The sequence below is a fragment of the Vidua macroura genome, chromosome 1 (genome assembly GCF_024509145.1).
Source record: "Vidua macroura isolate BioBank_ID:100142 chromosome 1, ASM2450914v1, whole genome shotgun sequence".
In the NCBI taxonomy this organism is placed as follows: Eukaryota; Metazoa; Chordata; class Aves; order Passeriformes; family Viduidae; genus Vidua; species Vidua macroura.
Genome location: NC_071571.1, coordinates 49,154,835 through 49,167,165, shown reverse-complemented (window position 1 = coordinate 49,167,165; position 12,331 = coordinate 49,154,835). Strand labels below are relative to the sequence as shown.

The 12,331-nt window shown below is 40.3% G+C and overlaps 1 long non-coding RNA gene across 2 annotated transcripts; it reads right to left on the bottom strand.

Annotated features, from left to right (window-relative positions):
* Positions 1-7,383: 7,383 nt before the first annotated feature.
* Positions 7,384-10,029, bottom strand: LOC128819877 (uncharacterized). 2 transcript variants are annotated; one of them, XR_008440776.1, is made up of 2 exons: positions 9,784-10,029; positions 7,384-7,528 (listed from the first exon to the last, which is right to left on the bottom strand). It is a non-coding gene; the product is annotated as an uncharacterized LOC128819877 (long non-coding RNA). The 2 variants fall into 2 exon arrangements; XR_008440777.1 differs by having other exon boundaries at positions 7,384-7,491.
* Between the last annotated feature and the right edge of the window lie 2,302 nt (positions 10,030-12,331).

Sequence of the window (12,331 nt, the reverse complement as noted above, 5' to 3'; positions counted from 1 at the left end):
AGCTTTCATTTTTCATATTCTGATGTAACTGGGTCTGTTCAGGAAATGAATAATTGCTACCCCTTCATGATTTTTGCTTTCTCTTAGAATTACAAGTTTAGCTGCTGGCTGTGGCACACTAACCTGAATCTGATAAAGCAAGAACAAGGTGCTGACTTGGACTATAGGTCACATCAAATCTTGACTTAGGTCGCTTTGCATGATTCCTGAAATGACATGCAACGTCTCCCACACCAGAGCTGCTTAACTTCAAAGGATAGTAGGCAGTGACTCCATCCAAATCAGGAAGAAGTCCTCTAAACTATGCCAAATTCAGACCCCATGGTCCTAGTACTGCTGTGCTGCTGTGGCAAACCATCCTTAACACTTGCAAGTTTTGCTGCAAGGGATGTTCAGTCATTGCCCCTGGGCTATTGGCTTTCTGGAGCTTGTATTTATAAGGGGAACACTCAGCAGGTCCAGACCTTTCCAGGCTGTTGTATTCCAAGTTGTCACTTAGGACTGGAAGACTGAGGGAAGCATTCTCAGTGCCTTCCACCTGCTAGTTGTTGTCATCTGTAGTCGTGTGATTCTGAGGGTCGAGAATGCCCTGAGACTTAAGGAGTAGCTCAGCTGTACTGTCTGTGAATGATCTGACCCATATCTGCTGGTCATTTAACTTTCCCAGTTGCTTTAAAAAAAACAAGCAAACAAAACAGATCAGTGGAAAAAATATGTTGGTTTTGCAGGAATAATGGCTGAAAGATTTTTCTATTAAAATATTCCTAGTGGTGTCCATAACAGCAACTGGGGATCTTTTCTCCACCTTCTCAACCCTAAACTCCAATCTGTACGTTTTCATCTAAGACATGTATTGATTTTTTTGGGAAGGCTATTTAGATGATCAAGTGTTCATTTTCTATCATTGTCCTTTTTAAAAATCTGGAATGTTGTCTGCCAACCATGATCATTCACACAGGCATGAAAAAGGAAAATAAGGAGCAAGATTTGAGACATAGCCAAGATCCAGGAAATCCATCAAGTACTAATGATGCATTGCAGTGTGAATCACAACTCTGACCAGTTTAGTTTTGCTTACCTATATTATTCAAGGAGCTCTGAAACACAAGGCTGAACCAGACACAGATGCATCTACTACGTGCAGGTTTTTTTTTAATGAAAAGCCTATCCTATTTTGCAGCATAATATCCAATTTTTCATCTTTGAAGTGTTTTCAGGCCATATGCTTTTAGTCCCAAAAAGACAGGCACTAAGGGAGTCAGAGCAGAGGATGCCCCAGAGAGAGCCAGTATCAGAGCTAAAACCTGCTTAGTCATTCCTGGCAAAGGGTTTGAAGGCTTTTACCATACATTTGATTCCCAGTTACCTCATTGTTATGTCCCCCCAAGAAAAGTCAATATCTCCTTTTTTTTTTTTTAATCAGAGCAATGTCTATATTTTGTTGCTCCAGCTCTACTATGCCAACAGTAATGCAAGTTCCAGCTCTGCCAGGGGAGAATGAGAAGGTGTTTGTCAGGCGATGGTGTAGCGTTTCTAATATTGACATCTCCACACAAATGATAATTCAACAAGTCCACGCTCGCGTTATCTGATGGCAACCAAACTTTCAGAATCCATGGTATGAGGATAATTAGGATTCTTGCTAATAATTCTGTGCACTTTTCATTTTTTTCCTTCTCAATGAAATGAGATTCACATGGATTAATTACTACCTGCTATAAATAAACCCTGCGAATGGCAATCTTCATCGCAGAGGCAGAGGGTAGCTGTCTTTTAATATATCACAGCTTTCCATGCACCTGTTTGCCCAATGCTGTTGCCATGGGAACTGCACTTTATAAGAGAAGCTCTGCATAATTAGCATGGATGGAGGTCTATATCAATCAGAATAATTTGGAGGAGTAAGAAGAGCCTGAAGGAGAAGGCAAAGCTACTTGTCTCTGTAGGGAAGGTATCAGACCTCCGCTGCGTGGTAAATAGTGAGGCAGTTACTGGAAGAATTCAGCAGAATTAGCAAATTTAAGGGAACCAAATTATACAAAAGACAGAAAACTTAGTCCCCTTGGTTTTCATTATGAAACACTATTAGGATAGGTTTTGAAAAATTAACAAAGACAAAAAAAAAAAAAAAAGATGTTTGTGTAATTAACTTGAAGGTTTTGTCACAAACTAAGTTTCATAGGCTGCACTAATGCCATCAGTCTGGGAGTCTAGTAATGATGCACAGCACTGCTGGCAATACACAGCTTTACCTTTTGGACCTCCTTCCAACTGTATAGATAACAGAAATGAATTCTATGAAATAGATGACAGAAGGATAATAACTTATACATTCCCACACATTGGTTTCATAATAAGCCCTTGTATCTAGGGTTCACTGCTTTCTGCCTAAAGCTGCAAGACACATGGCAAACCTGCAGATGCAGTTATCCAGTCACTGCCTCATCCTAACCACAATGCATCTGACTAAGGATAGAACAGCAGCTTTAACTTTTTCTTCTGTCTTGTCAGCTGGTGTCAGAAATATCGCTTTAAAGAAAAAGGCTTAATGGTTTTGCAAAATGCCTGAAATGGAAAAGTTGTTATTAAAAAAAGTTGGAAGAACTTTGTGTGTGTGTGTCCATGCACAAGTAAGTGACTGAGTAAATCTTCTGCTAATATTGGCTTGGCTGTGAATCTCAGCTGGATGTAATACACTATTATTGGAGTGACTGCAGTATGGGAGCTGTCCTAGACTGCAGTTGTATGTGAAGTAATACCTTTGTATTCTTTAGGGGTCCACTTTGAATGCAGGTGTCAGCATAACATTTCTGTGTTGGTAATCAACGTTGGTAGTATGAGCCATAAAACAGCTCAGAAGGAAAAGGTAAGGAAAACTGGAAAGTCTCTTCTCTTTGGCACTAATAATGTCAGGGAACAGTTTCTAACACAATGGATAGTAGAGGTTATCTTACCAAAGGACTTCTGGCAAAACAGTGATGTGATGAGGTGTAGTATGCGTCTTGTATTTGCTTGAAGGTGCAGTTACTGAAATCATCTACATTTGAAGAATTTGTAGACAATAGACAAGTTATAGGTCTTGGATGATACTGCAATGGCCTATGCTACTTTGTTTAACTTATGTAAGAAGATCATGATAATCTTCTGTAGGGGGCAGATTGTGAGAGGGAAAAAAAATGGAATTAAAATTACAAATTGCTTTAGTTCATGTCCATGGCATTTTAGTCTGTGTTCTGGAATCCTCCCTTATCCCTGGGGTTTTATTGATTTAAAAGCTTCTTGTAACATGGAGTGCTGCACAAGAGTGTGAACTGGAAAAAGCTCCTCTGCTGCACGTAAACAACAAATCTGGATGAGAAGGTGAGGTAGTCCTTTACCTCTGCTCACCCTTGGTACTGGATGGAGAGCTTTCCAGTTGTGCTGTAACTATTATCAGGTGGAGGGACATTTTGTGAGCACAAACACAGATTTGGATGCAACTACCACAGAATGTTGAAAAAAATGTATCTCATAGCTGCTTCTGTGGAAGGACAGGGCAGAGACTTGAATCCTGGCCCTCTGGACTGAGGGACTGTCCTCTCCAGTTTCAGAGCTGTGCTGCACTTGCCACTCTTCTTCCTCCTGCTCAAATCCCTTCCTGCATGGCATTGCAGCTCTGAGAGTCAAACCAGTGCAAGCCTTCCCTCAAAAAGGGTGGCTGGAGTGCTCCTTTTGGAAAAAAGGTTTTGAATGCCTTCTCCCTAAAGACGGACCCAAGAAAGATGAGCCACGGGTGCAGACTCTTGTAGATCTGTTGCTCCAGTCTGGGTTTCCATCAGGCCAGAACTGAGTGTCACTGGTGTCCTGGGCAGGCTTGGAAAAACATGTTAAGGCATGTGACAGCTTTCACTTAAAAAAGGAAATGCTAAAGGAGTTTAACTGCTTCCAGAGAAAGGTTGCAATTGAGTGAAATCTCTTGGGTTATAACTTTGAAAGGAGGCACCTACATTCAGGAGAAAAAATCTGCTTTTTAGGAGCAAAACTAGCTTTACATCACTATTTCAAGTTAAGCATTATAGCTCTGAGAGTAATGAGCCAACCTAAGTGCTTCCATAAATTCAATTCATTAAAATAATATTTCCTCTGGCCCCAAAAGTGCCAGATCTCATAAACTACCCATTTGAAATTGTTAGATAAGTTTGGGGGGGTTTATTGTTTTTCAAGAGAAAAATGTTGCCTCGAGAATAGGAATGTGTTTGGTACAATTTAGTCAATTTTAGAGGTGTTCTCATTGGAATTACTCCTCGTTTTACTTGGTATAAAGGAGAGGAGAACTGTCTCCTTGCTCTAGTGCTGCAAATCCATTTATATCTGTACAGTAATAATTTAGAGAGAAAGAGAAAAACTTAGCAATGCTTAAATAATGGGGGAACAAGTTTGGAAGGTTATCTTTGTACCTCATTAAGATTGAAGAATGGCACAGATGAGCAGTTATAAAAAATCCTTAGCCTGTGTCAAATTATTCTGTGATCTAGTAAAATAGTAAGTTAGATTTTTCTGTATGTCTGCTTCCATCTTTTTCTATTTCTTTTTAAATCAAAAGCTCTAAGTTTTGTCCTGTCTATTAAAAATACATTATCATCTATTTACATATGTACCATATACACATCTGAGAGAAGAAAATTAATAAAAAAATCTCCTGATATAAAACCTTGAACAACTGGGTGGAAACATTTTTTAAATAGATGATTTTAGTGTATAATATTTATATATTAACCCTTAAATATATTAGATATGTTTTAAGGTTTATAAAAGGAGCTTGATTGTGACAGCAGGGGGAAAAATCTTCTATAGGTTTGAATTATTTAATAAGGAAAAAACCCATAGATTCCCTGGCTGCAGCAATATTGCTGGCACTTTAAAGGTAATTGTTGAAATATAGTTCACCTTGGAGATGAAATAAGAGGTTGGTCCCCAACCCCCATCTTGCACCCATATCTCAGTTTGGTGTTATTGGAAAGGGACTGCCATTATGCAAAAAAAATAGAGCGAAAGCACTGATTAATTTCCTGTGTGCCTTCAAAAGCCTCATTCACTAAGATAGACTTCTATCTCTGTCAATACCTGTCCTTTTGAGGTGAAATGAAAGCCTTGTATGTGCATTTTCCCTTTGCCAGCCAATATGTTTGCCATAACAATATGATAATATTCTAGGTTTAATTTCAATGTGTCTTGCTGAAAATAAGGAGACTGTAAGAAAATTTTTCTACTTGGGAAGTTAAAACTCATTGTTGAAAGGTGCTAGAGCCTTCCAAGGTAGGAAAATGGAACCAAAGATATCCTGAGATATCTCCTAGTCTGTGATAACAGCAGCAATGTGTTGGTGCTATTTGTAATTTAGAAAACTTCAGGAAATTCAAAAAGCATTGTTCTCTCACTGAACACTGAACAATGTTTAATGAACATCCAGTGATGAGGCGGGCACAATTACAGGAAAGATTTTTAATGGATTGAGGATTAACATAATGTATTTGGAGTTCTGATTTTGCTCAGAGACTGCATGGTCCCGTTGGACCTAAGAGAATAAGTTTATTTTTGAAGTATAGTTTATTTCATTGTTACTGTTGATTTTTATTTGAATTTCCATACTTGAGACCTGCGGAGGAGAAAATCTGAGGAGAACACTGAAGAACAGTTGTTGTCAGTGTACTTTTGTTCCTCTTGCCCCCCTTCCTTTACTTGCCTAACTTGTCTCCAGTTTTATTGCTCTTGTGAGTTAAGTCCTCATTCAGGGCTGGAGAGGTGGAACAGAAATGGAAAAGCTTCGAGACAGAATCAGATCTGTAACCTTCATCTCTTTGGCGTAGCATGTGGCATTAGCTCTAGGTCTTTGTTGCCTTTATTTTAGTAGTATGCTGGGTTGCTACACTGAATTTTCGGTGTAAACCTGGCACAATAGGCTTTTAGGAAGCAATGTGTAACTCAGATATATAGCCACACAAGGCACATTTTGGACTTTCATATTGTGGTGGAGGAAGGGAGTAAGAAAAGAGGCAAATCTCAAAACAGAAATACTGCTGACCTCACTCAGTGAGTACATTTGCTTCCACTGGCATATGGGGTTTGGAGGTGCTTTGGAGAGCAAAGGGATACAAAATTTTCCTGCGTGAGACTGGTATTGGAATGTCACATATTCTTATAAGGCTTAATCGAGCCATTTAGAGATGTTTGTGTTGGGCTTTCCTCTGAGCACAGTACTTGATGGACAGCAATGCAGTAAAAGGAAAAGATATAATTAATGGTGGTGCAAGAAAAACCTATCATCCTGTACTTTCCCTTTGAAACTCAGGGAGTCTTTAGAGGTCTACAGGCAGCAGGGGCTGCTTATCTTGCTTAACTCTGTCTGCTGCCACTGACAGAGCAGCACCTTGTTTTTATAGCTACTGTGTCAGATTCTCCATTTTTATCCCCATTTGGCTATCCATGGAAGTTATTTACAACCTCAGCAGAAAGATCAGTCAACACTGTGATAACTGGCCCCTATCGACACTGTCAGGTTTCCAGGTCTGTAAGACAAATGTTGCTTCTGGCTCGCAGCACCCTGTGTGCTGTGCATTTTGATGCAGATTTTTATTACCTGGCAGGTGGCTTGGGAGTCATGGATGGAAAAAAGAGCTGAGATCAATAACAGAGAATGATCAAATCATGTCAGAGAGGGGTCAGCAGGCAGCAGTTGTGGAAGTTGCCCCTTGACATGGCTCTCAGGGGGGTGGGGAGTGTGGGGGAGTGCCTTGATTTCTGAAAGGTAACATGCTGTGCTAAAAGTGCCTAATTATTGCTGTCACCGTGGCCAGCTAAAATAATGAAAGGCTCTGAACAGGGATTGTGAATAACTGCATTTTGTTCTGATTGCTGCTGTTGCTGCCATCTCTCTGCCTTGCTCTGGGCAATGTTGGCATAGGTGCCCTAAAGAACAGACTTTATGAATACCATAGGGTCAGGAGAAGCCCTGAGAGACACTTTAGTCCCATGTAACCATTTTATTCCTGAGATGATCTCATTCTCCCTTCTCTTAAAAACCTCCACTGTCAATTTCCTTTAAAGCACTAACTTCTGTCTGTCAACTGATGCTGCCTCTGTTTTATCTGTAGACATTTCAACATAGGATTAACTTTCCCAGCTCGAAAAGGCAAATGACTAAGACTTCTGGCAAACAATACGGGCTGTTATTGTGGCTTAATCCTGCTTTGCTTACTCCAGGATCAGAGAAGTCCTGCTTTCTGGAGTCAGAGCTGCAGTATTGTTGTTATTTTCAGTAATTTGCTAAAACCCTCACAATTTTTGCTCTGGTTGCTCTAGCAGGGCTATGAGAAGGAAAGGTCAAGCCAAAGTTTCAGGCAGAACTCAGTAGTAGATGTAGCTGCCTCTTTATTTTATCTTAGTTTGAGTCTCCTTGGAATTAGATGAGCAGCAGATTCTGCAGTTTTCTTCCAACACAATCCAGGAAGATGCCTGTAAGCAATTTCTGCATTATAGTTCCTATTTATATCTGTAATTAAAGAAATAAGTATCATAGTTATATTTCCAATTTCATAATTGCCTCTTTGAAATAATAGTCCTGTTCCAGGTGTTTTCTAAAATAAAACGGCTAGGGAGATTAATTTCAATTAGAAAGGAAAAAATATAAACTGAAATGGAGTTTTGTTTTCTAAAAAAAAATCATCCTAAAAATGCAATTGCAAAAAAACCTCCTAACCAAAAGAAATGTGCTTTTCTTGGAGGGTACTTCATTTAGGTAATTAAATCTGTACAGTGTGAGTGAACCATTGGCAACAGTGCCCTTTATCAAATGACATTTGGAGCACATTAATCTGCTGAATTCTGAGGCTTCACAGCAGCTTAAAACACATCTGGAGGCAAAAAACCCAGTGAATTCTTAATAGTCTTTTGGTATGAATAGAAGACTGAATAGACTTTTGGTATGTAGAACAGATGCTCTAGGCTTTCTCACTGGGAAGATTTAGTAATGTTGAGAAACCTAAGCTGTATACATGTAAATTCATAAGCAATCACAAGTTTATGGTGTGTGCATGTTGGTGTTCAGAAGAAAGATAAGTATTTCATCCAACAAAAAAAGAGAGAACCCATGAAGGGAACAGTCTTATCTCAACCACTGCTTTCTTTTCTCTCTCTCTAATATTTCTTCCAGCACCTTTTGTACTGTCTGTGACTATTGCAAATCCTATTTTCTTCCTGAGACAGAGTTGCAGGGAGAAACTGTTTGATGTTGGTTTGTGGAAAGGAGCTCTCAGAGAGCTGCCAAGCCTGGCAGGTTTTGGGAGAAGGTCATGCTCATTAAAGCTCAAAGTCTGAAGTTGAATTCTGCAGCAGAGCCAGTTCTCTTCTTCAGCTTTAGGCAACCTCCTAAAATGATCTCTGGAACAGAGCTCATGAAAACAAATATGTCCTGAAAGGAAATTATTGAGGCCACAACTGTCTTCTGGAGTTTTTTAAAGTGTGTCTGTTGCTATAATTCTTGTAAGGTTGCTGCTGCTGTCAGAAATTACATCAACAGGATGTGGTAGCACCGACCATCATGCAGAATCCATTGATCTATTTAAGTTTTTGAAGTATTAATGGTGTTTCTTTTCCTCCAAGTTTTAATTCATTCACAGAGCCTTACTGGGATATGGAGAGTCCTGGATGAACCTTTAGTAACTGTTTTATAATAGGTGAAGGGCTCAAAATTTGCACCTTTGAAATTGTGTGTAACTGTTGAAACTGGCCTGGCCAGCTCTTAAGAAAGCCTTCTATTGCTGGATCATTAAAGCCTGTCCTGTTCTTAACCAGTGCTATAGGAGAGGTTGAAAATGAATAGGAGAGTTCACTTTACCTCTTCAGAGGCAAAATGCACTCTTGGGGATACTAAGTGTCTGAAAGTATGTACTTATAGGCTTGGAGAGAGCTTACCAGGTCTGCATGTTATGCTAGCCACACGTAAATTCAATTTTGGGGTTGGATTTGGCATATTGTCACCTCATCCCACCACCCAAACCACCTGAACTAAATGACTGTGTTCAATTGAAAAAGTTCATTTGAATTAAGTATCAGCCCTTTCACTGCTGAAATGGGACTGCAAACTTGGCAAGGAGGTCCTGAGTGAGCACTGGGAAGGGATGGAATGAAAAATGACCAGAATTTATTCCCAGAAAGGGCATGTTTCAAACGGTGAATGGGATTACAGATTGGAAGGACAGAAACTAGGCACTTAGGATCTCTTTGAAATTACTGCTTCAAATGGCATTTGCCTTCTAGGGAAAATACTCTTTGAACTTTGCAAAACATATGTGAATTTGCCTCTGATGTATTTTTAAAATTTGTTCTCTTTCTTTGTGTTAATAACTAAGGCTATTGCTGCTTAAGGACTTGATCCCATACAGCCTGTCTTTTTCTCTGTCCTTGATCCTGCAGTGAAGTCACAATACTGCATTTTTGGTGATATTATGATGATTTCCATGGCAACAGACTGATGTCCAAAGTATGGGATCATGACTTTAGTGTGGGATGAAGCAAGAGAATATAAAATCCTTGTTAAAATACACTTTGTCAATAAGAGGAAAAGGAGCTAATAAAAAAATCTGTTAATTTTATTACGCATTTCCTTTTCTAACTGAACATAAGTGCAAATGAAAGTACTTTTTTTAAGGATCTGTTTGGTTTTTACTTGTTTCTGTTGATCAGTATGTTAGATTGAAAGGAAAGATGAATTAAAGAACTACAGCAGCTATATATAAGAGAACTTACCAAAAATCCTGCTGGCAATTTTTTTTCTTGAAACAGAGAAGAGCTTTCTAATCTCAATAGCAATGGCCATTAGAAGCTGCTTGGCAGACTCACCCTCAGTCATGCAGTGAATGGTTCACACGGGGCGATTGTCACCCCTGTCAACTTCCTCCAACATCTTTTTCTAAACAGTTGTCACCTCTGCAAGGAAATACTGGGTTATCTATACTTCTGTAAAGCACATGTGGAAGGGCCAGCAGGTGATGGTAAGGGAAGGATGGCTGAATTTGGAACATGAGTGCTAATCTATCCCATGCCTTTGGTTTCTGTGGAGCCATTATGACTCAACGTGTATTACTCTGAACATTCCTTCTGACCTTTGCCAGCAGGCTAAGATGCCAAATTCTCTATTGTCATCCCAGGGGCCTGCTTTTCCTCTGGCTTACACTGGGACATGCCAGAAGAGCTCCCCCTGAGGCCAATATGTTAGTGTAAATGAGAAGAGAATCAAGCACTGGGTGAAGATAGTTGTGGGCTTCAAGATCTGTTCTCCCTTTGGTGCATGCTGTGATTTATGCACAGAACTCCTATTAGCAACAGTGAGAAGAGAGATACTTACATTGCTAAACAGGATTTTTATTTTCTCAGCTGCCTGAAGCTACTCAGTATAAGCCTGTTGTGAAAGTGATTGGAGATTTAGGGGAAGAGAAATAAGAAAAACAAAACTAATCCTGAACTAAGAACTGTAATAATTGTGGGGCTTTTGCTGTTGTGTTTTTTTTTTTCTTTCTTCTTCTTGAAACATGTAGGGGTTTTTAGCAACTAAATAATTGTTCTTAATAGTCCTGATTTTTTTTTTTTTTTTTTTTTTGAGTGACTCTGTGGGTGGGGATTTGTGCAGTCACTGATGAGTGTGGAAGTAAAAGGACAAGAAAAGTTGAAAGTTCAGAAGCTGGGCTCGCTTTTCTGCTCATTTCCTTCATTGCAGTTTGCCTTATAGCAGCAGACCTCTGTAGAAATACAGCTGCTGCTTTTATTGTTTTGCAAACCAGATTTTGCTTTTCCCCCCCCTTTTAATAGAAATCTGATTGCCAGCTTCAGAACTGTTACAATTAAGGGAGGTTTTTCCTCTCTTCTGCCTTCTCTGCAACATATTCTGATTTTCTAGCCTCATTAGCAAAGGACTTATTCTCTTCCCTTGAGGTGTATGCATAAGGGCAAGCTACTCCTTGCCATTGTAGGGTAGAATCCACCAGTTCTGCTATTATCAGGGTCTGGGTATTGTAGCAAACTGGCAAGAGTTAATCTTTATTAAGCAAAAGCATACAGGACCCACAGAGACTCTGTAGTTGCACTGTATTCTCATGCTTACCATTTGCTTTATTGATTTGCCTGTCTAAATGAGTACTTCTAAACTCTGTGGGTGTTTTCCAATTAGATAAAAGGCAATTCATGTCACCCTGCTGCAGCTCTAACAGCCATAACCGAGAGCGTGCACAGAGGACTTGTGAGCAGAACGGCCTGGTTTAATCAAGGCGGCCCCCTTCAGCGCTGCCTTGTCTGCAGGACATCACTCTGCACGCAGCGCTTCCCTTGTCGGAGCTTTGGGGAACGGGCCACAGCCACGCTCACTGCCGAGGCTGCGCTTTGTGGGACAGGTCTGTGGTTGGTGGAGAAGATGCATGAGCTTCCCTCTCTCAGGTGGTTTTGAGAGAGCGCTCAGGACATCGCCCGTTCCAAAGGTGAGGAAAAACAGCTCAGAGGATTGTGACTGCTGCTCATGCAGTCACATATGGTGCTGTTCCTGTGAGAGGTGAATCTGATAAACCTCCTAATAGCCAGAACCGAGAAGATGTTTGCTGGAGAATCACAGGCTCTGTCTTTTGTGGGATAATCATGTTTTATTGCATGTCCAGAGAGGTCTCACATTCCCCTTCCTGAGACAATGCGTAGCTGATGGACAATCTCTGAGCATGGCTGAGGAATGCATGAAGGGAAGTGAGGGTTTCACTCTGAAATGCTGTTCAGCTTAACACTCTGCTTCCTATCCTGGTTTTGACTATTTGCATTTCTCCTTGCTGCTTCCCTTCACACTCTGCCTTACGCTCTCTCAGCAAACCACCCAGCTGAAAGAATTTGGGCAGATGCTTCCCTTCACACATTGAAAAGGGTTCCTGTGCTTCTTGCTTTGCTATCCAGCACCATGTCCCCACACACTCTGATTTCTCTAGTGACACATCCCATGGGATCTCCATGGAAGCCTTACAGTTCTGAGCCTGTTTGTCACCTTTATGTAGAACCACTGCAGACAATCTCTAATGCTTGAAGTGAGCAAACAGCATCAGCTAGAGCTTTGTGAGGGATGGGGAAGGCATTCCTGGCCTCATGTAGTTGTTAGCAAGAGAGAGAAAGAAATGTGGCTGAGTACACAGAATTTACTTTGTAATACTTTCTAGTGGTAGATCTCTTAGAAGATGTCATGGCTACATACAAGCTCAAAATCACTAAATGGCTCTGAGGTAAGGGGAATGGGTTTCTGTTTGTGTACTCAATCACTGCCTCATGTATA